Source organism: Herpailurus yagouaroundi, unplaced genomic scaffold (assembly GCF_014898765.1).
Source record: "Herpailurus yagouaroundi ecotype Mexico unplaced genomic scaffold, PumYag 29, whole genome shotgun sequence".
Taxonomy (NCBI): Eukaryota; Metazoa; Chordata; class Mammalia; order Carnivora; family Felidae; genus Herpailurus; species Herpailurus yagouaroundi.
Genome location: NW_024412377.1, coordinates 88,410,849 through 88,426,096, shown reverse-complemented (window position 1 = coordinate 88,426,096; position 15,248 = coordinate 88,410,849). Strand labels below are relative to the sequence as shown.

At 35.6% G+C, this 15,248-nt stretch overlaps 1 protein-coding gene and 1 long non-coding RNA gene across 18 annotated transcripts in view; one reads left to right on the top strand and one right to left on the bottom strand.

Annotated features, from left to right (window-relative positions):
- Positions 1 to 15,248, bottom strand: part of MEF2C (myocyte enhancer factor 2C) — a 171,686-nt gene that overhangs the window by 139,602 nt on the left and 16,836 nt on the right. For 13 of the 17 annotated variants that reach the window (XM_040448928.1, XM_040449024.1, XM_040449047.1 and 10 more), the window contains exon 1: positions 12,050 to 12,468. The exons of 2 other annotated variants lie outside the window; for them this stretch is intronic. The gene's annotated coding sequence lies outside the window, so the exon portion shown is untranslated. Of the gene's footprint in view, positions 1 to 12,049; positions 12,469 to 15,248 lie in introns of those variants that run through there. 2 more of the 17 variants (XM_040448992.1, XM_040449008.1) reach the window with 1 other exon arrangement.
- On the top strand, positions 12,468 to 13,619 carry LOC121013450 (uncharacterized). The gene is made up of 2 exons (XR_005782717.1): positions 12,468 to 12,607; positions 13,183 to 13,619. It is a non-coding gene; the product is annotated as an uncharacterized LOC121013450 (long non-coding RNA).

Sequence of the window (15,248 nt, the reverse complement as noted above, 5' to 3'; positions counted from 1 at the left end):
AGTGCTAGAGATGCCACAATTCAAATTTCTGCAAATGTGACTACTGTAAATGCTGCTGATACTCACTAGTGCTATAATATTTTATTTTATGCTGACCAACCAAGGTATTGTTTAAACAGTCGGTTCAATGGCACTAGAGGTCCATCCATAAAAACAAATGTGCTTCTATAAATCATATCAGGAAGTTCTCTTGGATGCTCTGATTACAATGAAAATTTATTCTATACAGTATACAATGCACATTTTAAACTGGAGACGAAGTTAATAGATTAGTAGTCTGACTGAAGCAGCTGCAGTCAAAAAAAAAAAAAAAATCTGGTGATTAACAGCCTTTTTCCAGTAATCATAACCCTGGAAAGGGCTACTAAGCAGGGGGAGGGGGTTGCAGATGGGAATAATTCTCTAAGCCCATGTGCCTTAGAGGGCTCCATCATCTTCATGCAGACTTATTATTATTATTATTATTTTTAAATTAAAGCTTTTAGAGGCATCCTTGATTGCAGTGTTGGGAGCTGTCCATGCTGTTTTACCATAGGGAAGTCCACTCTGTAAGTATTCCTTGCACTGAGCCCTCTTTAGCCCTACATCATAACAGGGCTAGAAAAGAAAGCTGAAATGCAAGGTCCACACTAGAGGGGCATTATTCAAGAGCGTGAAAATAATTCCAAGTGGTTGCAACTCCACAGGCTCCCTAAGTGGGCAGGCCTCATCAACATTACCTGTCATCCAAAATATGAATTTCTTTGAGAAATTAAGTGAATACAAAAGCGAAACAAAAAGGTGGTAGACAGACTCTGAGACCAGAAACATTTCCATTTTCATCCACATCCAACCGAAATCTGTTTACTTGTGTTATCAAAAGGTGTAATCCTCAGGTAAAATTCTGCATTTCTCTACTACTTTATATTTCTTCTCACATGTAGAAAATTACCCAAATTACGAAAAGTTCATTTGTTCATCATCTCAAAGTTGACAAACTGTAATTAAAATAAGTGATCCCTTAAATCTGGAACAAAAAAGCATGGTAGGAATATCATTTACTTAAAATTTTTTAACTATTCAGATAAAGAATGCATTTTGTTTTTACAAATAAAGACAATTCATTAATTTATTCAACAAATGTCTACAGAACACCTATCATAGGCAAGAGTCACTGTGAAGGAATAGAAAGATGAGTAAAATGACCCTCATAAATTAATTCTATCTCCACATGCAATCAAAATGGTTAATAAAAAAGTAAAGAATACTAATGTATCCTCCAAAAGTGGATAATACTAATAATGCTAAGAAAAAAAAAAGTTTAGAATTCTTGGTAAGAGCATCTTTTCAATTAAAACCACCTAACAAACACTTCCTCCAAACTGAACTTCTATCAAAACTAAGCCATGATCTATCTGGAATTCAGAACTTTCAATAAGTGACTTAAAACTCACAGATGAATTATTTTGTTTCTTTGGTCCCATTTCTGGTTCTAAAAATAATATGGTATTTATTGAACATAAATATCTGTGAACTGTGAAGGGTTCTGAATTTCTTGGAGAAAAAATATATTGTTCTTAGCAGTCATTATTAGCATTGACCTAACAAAGCACTGGAATGTGCTTTGCCCTCAAAGTGACCCAATTATAGTGGTATGAAAGTATTCTTGAAAAAAAAAAGTTCAAAATAATGATCCCATTAAGCATTTCTAAGTGCTCATCATTGGGAGGAAAATAAAATGATTAAAATATAGTGTAGCGCTATGATAATTCACTAATTACTGATCGCTAACATTGTGCTTTTATATGTAACATCCTGTTTAATTCTTACAACTCTAAGAAGTGGGTGGTATTATTATCCCCATTTTACAGACGCTGCAAATGAGGATTTTTGGTGGTTAAATAACCTGCCTAAAGCCACTAACAAGTAAATGGGAGGCTGGATTTTTAACTCAGTTTGGTTTTTTTCTCTTAACCATTACTCTCTATTGCTTAAGGACCCGTTTACCTAAGTGCTCAGATGTGTAAAATTAAACAAATGATATGAATATGGTACTGGGTCTTCAAACTTTTTAGGCTTGCGAATCAAGAGAATCGATATTCTCTTTCTCCTGCGTTCATCCTCACTCTCCCATGCTTTTTGTCTCTCACTCTCTCTGCTGTCCTCCATCTACCCCTCCCTTTACACACACACTCACATCTTAGGGTTTTGGCCCAACACATCACAAATATGAGGAAAGCCATAATTTGGTTCAACTAGTTCGATAACCGTACCACATCCTGAGACTTCACAATGCTGTGCGTTTTTGCTGTGGATACACCATCCATTGGCTCTAAGTCTGTCGGTGGCTCCTTACAAAGATACCATTCTGTGGCCTTCACTGTTTCAAGATCAGTGTCTAGAGCTCTTTCATGACACGGCATTGGGCTTGATGAACCACATCAATCTCTCAAGTGTAAGAAGACATTGTATGATCTCACATGTATAGTCAAATTCAGTTGAAAGTATACTTTATTACAATACCAAATGTTTTGAAGTAAGAAGGGAACTCAGGAGAGGATTCAAAAAAAAATTGAAGGAAAAAAGGGTGAAGTCAAGAATTCTTTAAGTTTTTCAGCTATGAAATGAGAGAAGGAAAAAAAAGAATCACATAGAGCTCACACTAACTCAAGAAAGATTGAACGGTCCTAAAGGGGACACTGACCATTCATTTCAACCAAAGGGCTGTAGGAAAATAAACAATGGGACTGAGTACCTTGCCCAGCCCTTTGCAAATATATTAATGTCATAGATTTCTTTTTGGTTTATGTAAGGGGAGAAAAACTCAAATGTGAAAGAAAAGAAAAAGATAGTCAAAAATTTTTTTCCTTTACCTATAACCTATACAAGACCCTGAGTAGTCTTTTGATAAATACTAGAAATGATTAAATGGACACACTTAAAAAAAAAATAGCCAGGTTGTTAGTCTTCACTTAGACTATCCTGATGGAATTAGGACTGGATTTATAACTTTTTAACATTTTAGCTGTTACAGAAGAAGGGTGAAAAGACCTACTTTCTGAACCATCGAACCTTTATTTAAAGGCCACCCAAAACTTAATGAGGCTCTTCAGATGTGAATAGAAATCAGATATCTTAACAAAGTACTTGGTAATTTATTGGTTGGCAGTTTAAAATTTTAAAAATTTTTTGATCAGAAAATTAACTCCAAGAGATTCACGTTTTAATCAGGTATAGTTTTATTATTTAAAGAGCAAAATAATTCATTTTCTATTTAAAAAATTGTATTCAGTACACATATTAAACAACTGAAACTTTACAATGTGTCTAACAATATTTATCAAGTAGTGATGATTCAAATTATCCTATGGTCTGGGATAATTCTAAGGAGATAAAGAAGTCTCATACCATGTCCTAAATTGGACTGAAAGTGGATTTTTAAATAGAATGCCTAATTTGTAAGAAATAAATGCCAGAAAATTACTGACTCCTATGTATATTACTATATGCAAAAAAAAGTTTAACATCTTTTCCCCTTGCCAAGGGACCTTGAAAGTGTGCCAGGTACAGGACCTTTGCTCATAACACCTTTGGCAAGAATAGGTCATTGTCACCATGTTCTTATGAGCTACTTTTTACATTTTAAGATAATTTCTTGCTACTTTTTAAGGAAACACTTGCAGCCACAGAAAGATAGTTTCTAGGTATTTAAAGATAATTAAAATGATCTCTTATCTATTTTACTTTAAAGAGAAATAAAATTAAACTACATTTAACTGTTGGTCTGACTTGGTAAATGTTATATAGTCAATTAATAATTCGTTAAGTGGCTTAATGACCAAACTAACATTTATGCACTATTTGTATACTGTTAAATTAATAATTTAGTTTAAAAATAAAGTTGGAAAAATTTTTTCTTACATGGTTACATTTTCTACTGAAGACTCCCACTTAATACATTTCTACAAGAGGAGGCTAGTTTTAGGGATGTGTTCTGGCAATAATTTGTCTACTTTACACAAATGAGAATTAGGCTACTAACTGAAAGGAGCCATGGCTGTTAGAAATGATTTTTTAATAAGATTTTTTAAAATCACATTGGTATTGGTTGAAAATGTAGCCAGGATTAAAGACTGGTTTTAACGACTGTTTATTTTTACAAGGAGAAGTATGAGTTTTCAGACTGAAGTTTCATATGCAGAGAATATTCATGCAGATATTTGGGGGTTGATTTATGTTGTATGGTAATAAGCACATTACTTACACTGTACTTTTCAAATGAAGGACATAAACCAAATCTGAAAACTAAAGCCCGTATTTTCTCTCTTTGTACTTTGTATTTTGACCTAGTAATCATTAAAAGCGTGAATGTTTATCAATAAAAATTACTGTAGTGCCATGTATTGTGGCAGAACATTGCTATTTCCCGAGATAAGTACAAAAAAACCACTCAACATTAATTTGCATCACAAAATGACCTAACATATCTGGAATATAATGCACAGGCCTTACTGAAAAGAAACCATTATATTTTTCTCTGCAAAACAAAAAAATACTGATATCTGACTGGGCCTGCATGTGCTGCAAGAGGGGATTGGGGAAGAGGTCTCATTTTCTATCTTACACCTATTGTTTTGTGCATTCTAAACTGCTATATGGGAAGAAAAAGGAAACATACTGAATCCACTTTGCAGTTAATGTCTTAGTGATTTAAGAGGCAGAATTTTCAAGTTAAAGAGGGGAAACATTATGCTTTTCCTTTCCCAAAGCGATTGCCCAGGAAGAAGGCCCTCTGCTCCTTAGCCTACGCAAGGGGAAAAAAGGACATTACTTCGGGCTGAAATCACTCCGAGACAGAAGAGGGGAAGTTTATGATGTGGCACTGTGCACTGTATCTGGTCTGTAGCCAGGAAGTTTTCATTTTGTATCTCTGCTGCCAGTACCTGCCTGCATATTCAGAAATAAAAATACACCAGGGCTCTGCCTCAGAAACTGGGGATGTTACAAAGAATTAAAAGAGTTTATTTTTCTTTCCTTATCCTGAGTGTAATTACTGTTTTTAAAAAGAAAGAGCTGAAACTATAGTAACTGGAGGTTTGTTTTTTTTTTTCCTTTTTAAACTCCTCAAACTACCTTCCCACAAAGCCATTTAAGTTAAATGGTACATTTACAGACTCACCTACATGAAGGATATAACCTAAAACATCTGCTTAGACATACATTCTGTTCAGATATAAAGAATGTGGCAAAATAATTGAAAAATATAGGGCCATTATTTTCTTAAAATTTGTGTTCTTCTCCGTGTGTGTGTGTGTGTGCGTTCATTCATTAAAGAGATTTTTTACTGCAATTAGGTAGTCGGTCCTATAAAGGCTTCCTTGTGTGACCATGATTTCTAAAAATAAAATGCTCTGGTGAATATTTCTGCTAAATAATCACATCTTCAAAATTACTTTAAAGAAATCCCAATGCTTCATGTTACATTAAGCAATAATACCAGCCTTCCATAATAAACCTTGGTTGCACACCTTATGCATGGTCAACAATTAATTAGGAGGCTAAAAAGTCATGTTTACTCCATTAAATAGTAGACTAATTTTCCTGTTTGTCCCTACTTATTTACATTAGTAAGTCGACTTTCTAATTTTGCAGATAAATAAGCATATCTAAGCCCAAGCTGCCTATCTTTGGGGTTCGGAGAAAGATGCATTCTCTTGCTATCATTGTTAACTTGCTAAAAGAATCACAGATGTGTGGGAAAAAAAAGAGAGGGAGTTGTTAGCTGTTTTAAAAAACACTTCTTACTGATAGAATGAGACCATATCCATCGCTTTTTAAATCCGGTATGCTAGAGATCCATAGTATCTGAGAACAATTTTTATGAATTCTTCATGTACATCTTATCTATGACAACAAGATACAAGAGGAAAACCAGACTACGCTCAGGATGTTTTTTGGAAAAAGCAGGTTCTCACCAGGGACTGCCTCCGAGATCAGTTTCTACAGCTTCTCTAAAAACAAGTTTAAGGTACTTGATTTAAATCATTACGAGAAGATTTGCACTGTCATTCTACATGAATCGCAACCACTTGCAGGATGAACAACATTGCTCCATTCATTTAAAATTTACCGCATTAAGAATTAATAAAGTTTCTATAACGTCTGCATTATTAAAGAGTAATGATTCCTGCAAAAATCTGCCTGTAATAGGTTTACTGTTTTTATTGCTTGTAATATCACCAATTTTCTTTATAATGTCCTCAAAAGATTCTCTTCATGTGTACTTTGAATTTTGTTTACATTGGCTATACTGTAAAAATAAATACAGAGATTTAACTTCAGTAATATAATGACAATGTGACATCGTACAAAAAATGCATTATGGTGATGACAAATGAATGTTATTGATATTATCATCTGAAACCAAAACACGAATTTATATAAAGGGTATATAATTTCCATGCTTAAAAGTAACATGACTTCCCTTTTTGCAGTTAATGTTAAAATAATATCAAAGAAATAAGAGATAAGAGATATTATCTCTTATTTTTACAACAGTATTCTTTGTTGTAGAATTTTAATTATTTTTCTTACACAGACAAAAACAACTAACATAAGAACTCTGATGTTAACTACTTGTTCTTGAGAGGGGTAGGTACTTCTAGCTCCCGTTATTTCTTTATGCCTCAATATATCTGTACAATAGGTACTACTGAATTCTTGTTTTGAGCAAAATTGATTCTAGTGCACTTTACAGAAGTTATTTAGTGTTAAAATTACAAAACTTTCATAGCCTTTTTTCAGCATTCAGTGTGAGAAAGGTTTATCAATAAGAACTGCTTTAAAAAAATCTGACAGTTTCTTTGCTCAGTAACTATAGCAAACCATTAGAAATTATTTTCTTTCTCATGCTGTTATTCACTTACACACTGCATATTTGCTTCAATTCTCCAAGGGAAGAAGTCTGGCTCTTGTGGGAAAAGTCCACCCCTTTCTACATGTTTGCTTCCTTAAACGAAAGGAACACACCCCCTTACATTCTTTGAAATGTGTCCAACATGCACAGAATTGTAATAGCACTGTATTATTGACCAAATTAGAAAATCTTAAATGAGAGTCAAATATTGTTAAAATGCTATGTGTTTTGAATCACGAGAACTAATGACACATACATAGGTAACAGAAATGAACTATGTTCACTCTAGTATCTACATCTGGATGCTCAAAACACTTGTAAGTGTCAGGGGAAGAAATCTGCCAATGTTTTTGTGCACATGTATGTTGTATGACAACTCAGGAAGAGGCCCATAAATGTTACAGGTTTTTGAGTGTATCCTTTGAATTTTAGACCCATTTGGGGAATGCCCCCTCCCTTTCATAAATATTTTAAAGAAAAAATATTCAGAAACTAATGTATTCATCTTAGTAAGTACAATCAGAAAGCTGTTTGAAATCTCAGGAGTGTAAGAGTATCAAAAGTCTATACTCATCATAATGACAGAAAACTCACACCAAAGTTGGTATCCACTAACTTCGACCTCATTAAGACAATCTGCTGATCATGAGAAGTTATGTTCTAACAAGCCTTCCTTCTATTATGTAGAATACTACACTCCCCAGGCAAGTTTTTTGGTTATTTTCTAATAAAGTGATATACTCCGTATTTGTGGAAAATCTGTGCATTTATCTTTACTTTTATTTTTTCTAAACGCTCTTTTTCTTTATTCCATTGCACACAGAAATTTGCAAGTATAAAGACACAAGTAGGCAAAATTTTATATCTTTTCAAGTATTTCATGTTTAAATAAAATGGTCAGTCCCTTTGCAATCTGTTCACCAGGCATTCCCCGATAAACTCAGCTCTCCAGTTTCCAGGCCTAGAAAATGGAAGCTTTGCTATTCTGCCTATGTTTTTCACTTGGAATAAGAGTGAATATAAACAGTGAATATATAAACTGGAACTGAAGATAATAAACTTATTAAAACTTAGTAAGATATTGTTATGGTCAAAGAAAAGCTGCAAGTGTGTGCCACAAATCCACTCAGATGAAACATCTCATTCAATAGAACTTCTTATCTTATAATAATGCACAGAAAATTAAACACATAAATATTAATTTTATGTATCACAGAAAATGTAGGCAATGAAAATGCAATGTTTACATTTATGGGTGACTCATTAGTGTTTTATTGTGTGAAACACTAGGAGGCATCAGTTGGGTAAAAAAGGACTTCAATTTTTAAAGAAGCAAGAAATTACTGTAGAGTGGATGTGTAAGAAGTTGGGGTTTTCAAAATGTTATTATGTAAACCAAAACTTTATTCTCTGAAATAAACTCTCAAAACATCGTATTTTGTTGTAAAGAATAATCTGTATATAACATTCATGAAATACATGTAATTTGACCAATAAACACCTATCAAGATATATTTCAAATGTATTGATTCATAACTATGTAATTACACATTTTTATGAGGAATATATTTGGTAACAGAATAACATAGTGGCTATTGACTACTATGCATTTTCTGCTCAGTTATTCAATACCATGAGTGTATGTTTTATTTCTGGCAAATTCTGTTTTGTGCTCTCTACAACGCCTCTGAAAATGTCTACTGCAATTAAGTCTTATGATAACTGCTTCACATAAGCAGCCACAACTTGATGTCTGTTCATAAAGAAGTGACGGAACTTAAAATTTAAGCAATGAAGGTATATAAGTGAAGGATGTTTTCTCTTATTTCACCACTGTAAGCCTGTCATTTGAAAACTGAGTTTTCTATTGTTTGAATCGTTGTTCATAATGGTGAAGCAACAGGGTTGTGGTATACTTATCTAGCAATCATTGGAAATTGGAGTGTCTTGCTATTCCTCAACAATCAGCTTTTATCTTTGACCTATCAAAATAACATGTGAACTGCGTAATCCGCCTTTTGTAAGGTGCACAGATTCTGTTGTTGCTCCTGGTTTTGTGAATCGCCTCTGTAATCTGGTTTGATTTCCTAAAGATGACAGATCTCGGTGAACAGTCAGGCTTTACTGAGTGCAGGGCAGTCCACGCGCCCATGAGATTAAGGTACAGTGCTGAGGTCGGGGATCTTAATCACCTATCCTTCCACAGGCAGCACACAGAGTGAACATCAGTGATTAAATATTTTCATTGTGCCCAGGCAATCACTATAGTCATAAAATGAATATGTGCATTTTTCTAAATTTTAGATATTAATCTGCCTGGTGTGTTCTCTGAGGATGTGCTTTTGAAACAAGTAGAACTTTAGCAATAATCTCTTTAAAGTCCACTCTGTAACCCCTAATTACACATGAAATTCTCCCATGTTGTCCGTGAAGCCAGGGTTCTCTGTTTAATAACTATTTTTTTTGTTATTATGTAGCACAAGTGTTTCTGCACAGATATTTCCCTATTTTTGTCACTTTCTGAGATTTCATAGACTCAAAATATACCGCACGTAGTGTTGGGAAATAAAACCACGAAACATACTACAATAAACAGAAGAAAGTTTTGAAATATAATGTTAACATATGCCAAGGAGTTATTTAGCTCAGCTTTTTATAATATAAATTGAATACAATAGGTCATTTATTACAAAGATATGGTTGTAGTGTTATTCAATTTATTGATTCGGTGTAAGAGTGAGGGCCAGGGAAGAAATACACAGAAATCTGAAAAATATAAAACATGATGCTTTTTCACGATTCAACTTTGAATCATTAGACAGTCTTTTTCACTATTGGAATAAACCATTTCCACCAAATTTAAAAAACTGAGTTTTATATATATATATATATATATATATATATATATATATATATGAAAAGAAGCAAGGTACAGTAGAGTCCTTGTTATTTAAATTTCATGTATTTAATGTTATGTGTTCCTGGTCTGAAAAGTTAACATTATATGTGATTGCATACTTTTAAAGTATGAACAGCTCACAAAAGGTGGAAAATTGACTTTTTATTATAAGGTATTTATTTCTTATTTAAACCAAAGAAACAAATGAATATTTATTAAAAGTTAGGTCTTTAATATTGTCTTTGATGTGATACACAGCAATCAGAATGTAAATAGCATAATTAATGAGTGAAGGAAAATACTGTCTTTAGTAAGAAGTCTGGAAAATATGTCACATATATGCCAAAGCTTTGTGAACTACAGTAGCAAATAACAATAGATTTTTATAAAGTTTAGTAAAACTTAAAGATAACTGCCAACTATTGTCTCCTTAACGTGACTGGGGAACCATATTTTAAATATTGAGTTTAAAGTGTGCTTTGATGAAAACTTTCCGAATTGAGTTTGTAGTCTGCTATACAGCCAAATGTACTTTCCTACAAATAGATTGAGATTTTTGATTTAAAGATATTTTTCCTCTTGAGATAGTATATTAGATAGGCATATCTCATTTTACCTGTCAGTTTCTGAATCCCCTTGCTTTATAATTACTTCTTTTAACTTAATAATTTTATGCATACACTGGGAGACAATAATATGGTTTATTAATTGCATTATATTTAATTGAAACTGATGGAAAAACAAAAATACTGCTTGTGTCTTATTGGTATAAGCTGAACATTTTCAAAGACTAGCCCAAACTGGTATTATTTTAAAAATTAAATACGATGTTTTACTTTCAAATTGGAGAAATGGAGATTGTTAATCTATTTAAAGCTAAACTTAGTATGCAATACAGAGGTTAAGCGGGGTTCACAGGTGGTCACATTTCCATGTCCTTCCAAGTCTCTAGGGATTGGAGTTATTATACCCTACATAAACATCTTTACTCTGCAACCACAATTCCACTGCAAGGTGCCAGTGAAAAAGAGGCTGGTCACTTTTTTTTGACTGGTATAATGAGGTGGCTGGAGTTCCCTTTACAGCACTTAGAAAATATATGCAGTCACTAACCATTTCACAAGACAGTGACTATTAGAGTTAGTATCAGATTCACAATAGTAAAATGCACTTTATGTCAAAGCAATTCTCTACTGAGGACCAGTTAAAGAACTGGCAGAGAGCCTGATTCTACCTATTATACTGTCAGCATTTACATATAAAGGTATTTTATACAAAAGACACACATTCCTACAATGTGAAGAAAAGAGCTTTTTCCAAAACATGGTACCCACTGGACCTAGAATAGTCAGAAATGTTTCAGATGTAAATTTTCCTTTAAGAATTAATAGCCGTATTCTGGTAAGAAGATAACATTAGTATTAAATTTAAATCCTTGCATAGTATTTAATAATACAACAAACAATGTGTTATGCCTACATATATAATGCCTTTGTGCCAAACTTTATCACTGAGTTTGGTAACTTTCATCCAAAGTCCAGACAGAAGGCAATTAAAGTGACTTAACCTTGTTTCTTTTTTAAATAGCTATGCATTTGGCTTGACCTGAACAGCAATGCATATACTTGAAACCCCAATACAAATTATGAAATGTATAGACTACCATGGCCAGGGTATTACTTTTTGTCCACACCAACTGAGAAGCCCTCTATTAAGCCAGCACTTTGGTAAGAGAAGGAGATGCACAAAGGTATACTCTGACAGACAGCCATGCTTTAGCTGAAACTAATCCCAAGAATTAGTGGCTCAGAAGCATAACCCAAAGCAAATCAGTCTTTGGGGGGGACCCACAGGAGCATCTTTCCACAGTAAACTAGCGGCTAAATCTTAAGGTATGTACTTCAAGGTCACAGAACATTCTGTGAAATATTAAAATCCACCAGGCTCCACACGCTCCACCATATCAAACATGCTAATGACGTGAACTAACTTCATGAAACTTTAAACACACTGGTGTGACAAGAACGAGTCAGGAGTGATTTCAATAACTGATGGCAAACGGATAAGACTATCTAAAAAGTTACTTTTAGCAACAGACAAGGAAATCACATAATCTAAAAAAGAGAATGCACAACAAGCCTCAACTTCAGCCTTCAAAGAGGAACAGACTCAGTGCCGTGGAATATACTGATGCAGATTTGAGAGACAATACCCAGGCTATTTCTATTTCCTCGAGAAATGTCAGGGGTACTTACATGAAGGAAGCCCCGATCAGATTAGTCCTTGGGATATTTTCCTTTCTTAAGAGAGAGAGAGAGAGAAAAAAAAAAAATAACAATAATCTTTACTTCGTCCAGCCTTGAAGTGTTTCTCCACCTGATTCAAACATGCAGCCACGGCGACCCACACAGAACCTTCAAAGTCAATCCAATAGCAGCCTGAAGATGTCTGGGTGTACGCGTGTGCTCAAGTGTCTGTGACTGCGAGCAGAGCGAGCAGAGAGCTGGAGACGAAGTGTGTGCGCGCGCGGGTGGAGCGCGCGCGGGGGAGGCGCGCGCGGGGTCGCGCATTCGCGCGTTCCGAGGCCGCTCGGAAGAGGAGGAGGAGGAGAAGGAGGTGGAGGAAGAGGAGGAGGAAAAGAAGGAGGAAGAGGAGGAGGAGGAGGAAGAGGAGGAGGAGGAGGAGGAGAAAGTAGCTCTCAGCAGCCGGCCGGATTAAAAGTAACCAGACTCGTCCAGAAAACTGCGTCCAGGAAGGAAGTGACAGAAGACGAATGGGAAAAGGAGAGCCGCTCGCAGCCTTTGAAACATCGCGTAAAAAAGGCGGGGGGGGGGGGGCGCGGAGGGGAGGGGTGGAAGGATATTGGGAGGGGACGGGGGTGGCAGGGAAAACGGGACAGACGGGCTTCGGGTTCTAAGCAGCACGTCCTAAGAAGTGCTTCTTGCTTCTTTTTTCCCCTTTATTTTGTCCTTGCCCTTGCCTTTGCCTCGCGCTGCCTTTTCCTCTCCGTCTCTCTCTCCCTCACAATCCCAAACCGTTGACTCTCTCCTCGCGAGCTAGAGAAATCATCAGTTTCACTCTCTCAAAAGGGGGGCGGGACTAGACCTCGGAGCATTTTAATAAAACAAACATACAGCAGTTCCCTCCTCACCCCTCCAGTCTCAACTAGATTGATAAATTACTCCACTACACTACTTTAATTATGTATATGGTATGCAGAATAAATCACTGAACATCAGTACCTCAATCAAGCACTTTTAAATGATAATTGCATCTTGGTGAATCAATCTTTCCATTCCTGACATTTTGCTAATTTTAGTTTTACGGTGGGGTAATGGCACATGCCATACGCAAACCTAATGACAATTCTTTATTGCACGAAATGAAGACAACATCGCGAGCGGCGGCTCCCCGCTCTCCCCACGCTGCCGCTGAGAACGCTCGGAGAACCATCTCCGGCTGCCGCGCGCTCGCTCCCCGGGGACTCTGCGAGCCAGCCAGCAGGAAAGTCCTTCTAAAGTCGGAATCTTTCCTCTGACCAATAGGAGCGCGACCCTAATAGTTGCTCTCGTGACTTTTCCCCGGTTTGGAGACGTGTTAACCACTTCTTTCTTCCACCGGTCCGAGCGCTCCTCTGTAACTCACGCGTAGAAGCCACCGTCCAGGATGTCTGCAGCACTCGATTCCAGCGCGCTTTTCCTGCACGCCCAGAATAGGCGGTTTTCGGCCCTGAAAGGCTGGAGGGCTAAAAAGCGTGCCGAAATACTTCTCATGTGTTAGTAATGTACAAAATAATAAAATAATTACCAGTATTTGAAATCTCGACTTCATCGCGGGGCCATGAACTTTCTAATCAGTTTGGAAATATTTACCGAGGCGGCAGCTTCCTCGGAGATTTCCCCCCTCCCAACGCCTACTTCTATCTCTTCCACACCTTACTGGATTTTATCCAGAGCATTAGCATGTGAACCAAACCAACTTCCCAAATGCATTAGGCTTCCCTATCCCGATAGCTGATGACTTCACTTATCCTGAAGAGTTTCAGCTGCACAGGAAGCAGAAATAGAGACTGATAAGGAAGATACTTATGTTAAGGTTGAAGCACAGTAAACACTTGACCTTACCAAAAAAACAACAACAACAACAACAACAACAAAACCCAAAAAAAAAAACAAAAAAAAAAAACACAAAAAGGAAAAAAAAGGTTAATATTCAAGATTTAGGAAAGGCTACTAGGGGTTGGGCACTTCCCTTCTAGCCAATTACACCACACCCCAAAAAATCAAAATACACCAACTAGTACACAAACCATGAAAATACAAGATTGCATGCCAGTAGAACTATAGAGATCATATAAAATGTTTAAACCAAATTAAAAATTTTTAATGTGAAAGGAAGAAAAGAAATTGGGGAAATAACACAACATACAGAGGTAGACAATAGGAGTATACTGTAACTAATTAAAGATAATTCCTCACTTTAAAAAATTCCTTTTAGCACTATGTGTTTAACCCAATGACTAGTTGCATTTCCTGTTAAGTTCTGCACTATGCCTCTAGACTATTTTAATGCATGAGGACAGTGTGATTCAAAAAGCCTCCTGCTTCATTGTAGGGGCTATTTGATGTGAGTAGCTTTTCTCAGAAGAGCAGGCTCAACATTCAGGTGTCTGCCCCAAGGCTTCACTTGAAAGGAGAAGGCTGATTTTACAGGCAAGTACAACCAGATCTGAACAATCTTCAGGCTTCTGGCTCATCAGCATTGTGACTATCAGCACAGCTAAGATGAGTCTCTTGCTTTTATTATAGGAAAGCATGGCATACTGTTACAAAGCAAAAGCCATCTGAAATAGTATTATTTCTTGCAGATTATTATCTACAGTATATTTATTTGCCTGTTTGTTTTTCATACTACTATCATGAATTCATTTTAATAATATGGCAGAGATAATCTATATCAGGTTTTTATTTAAGGTACAATTTCTAAAAAAAGAATCCCAAAATTTAAAGGGCATAGTCATTTAGAATAATAAGATATGTCTATATATGGTGGTAAAAATGAAATTAATTTAATTTTTTCCAGATTCACAAATGCGTTGACAAAGCAAAACATTTGTAGGAACATCTAAGTGTATTTTCATAAGGCCTGAAATTAATGCAATGAATTGCCACAGCCTATTTTACATGAGCAAATGGACATAGGTGATACATGACTTTCAACCATACTATTTTTGATGGATTATAGATTATTTGTATTTACCACAGTGCCCTTCAGATTTTGATGGTTTTCCTTCAAAAAGAAACTATTTTACCTTTTAACATCCTAAGAAATTATTTAATAATAAACATTATAATAAACCCATCATTATCAATGGTAGTACAAGCATTGAAAAATACGTATAACCCCTCACTGTGGATAATTTGGAAATAATTTGGATCTGGAATGTATCACAGT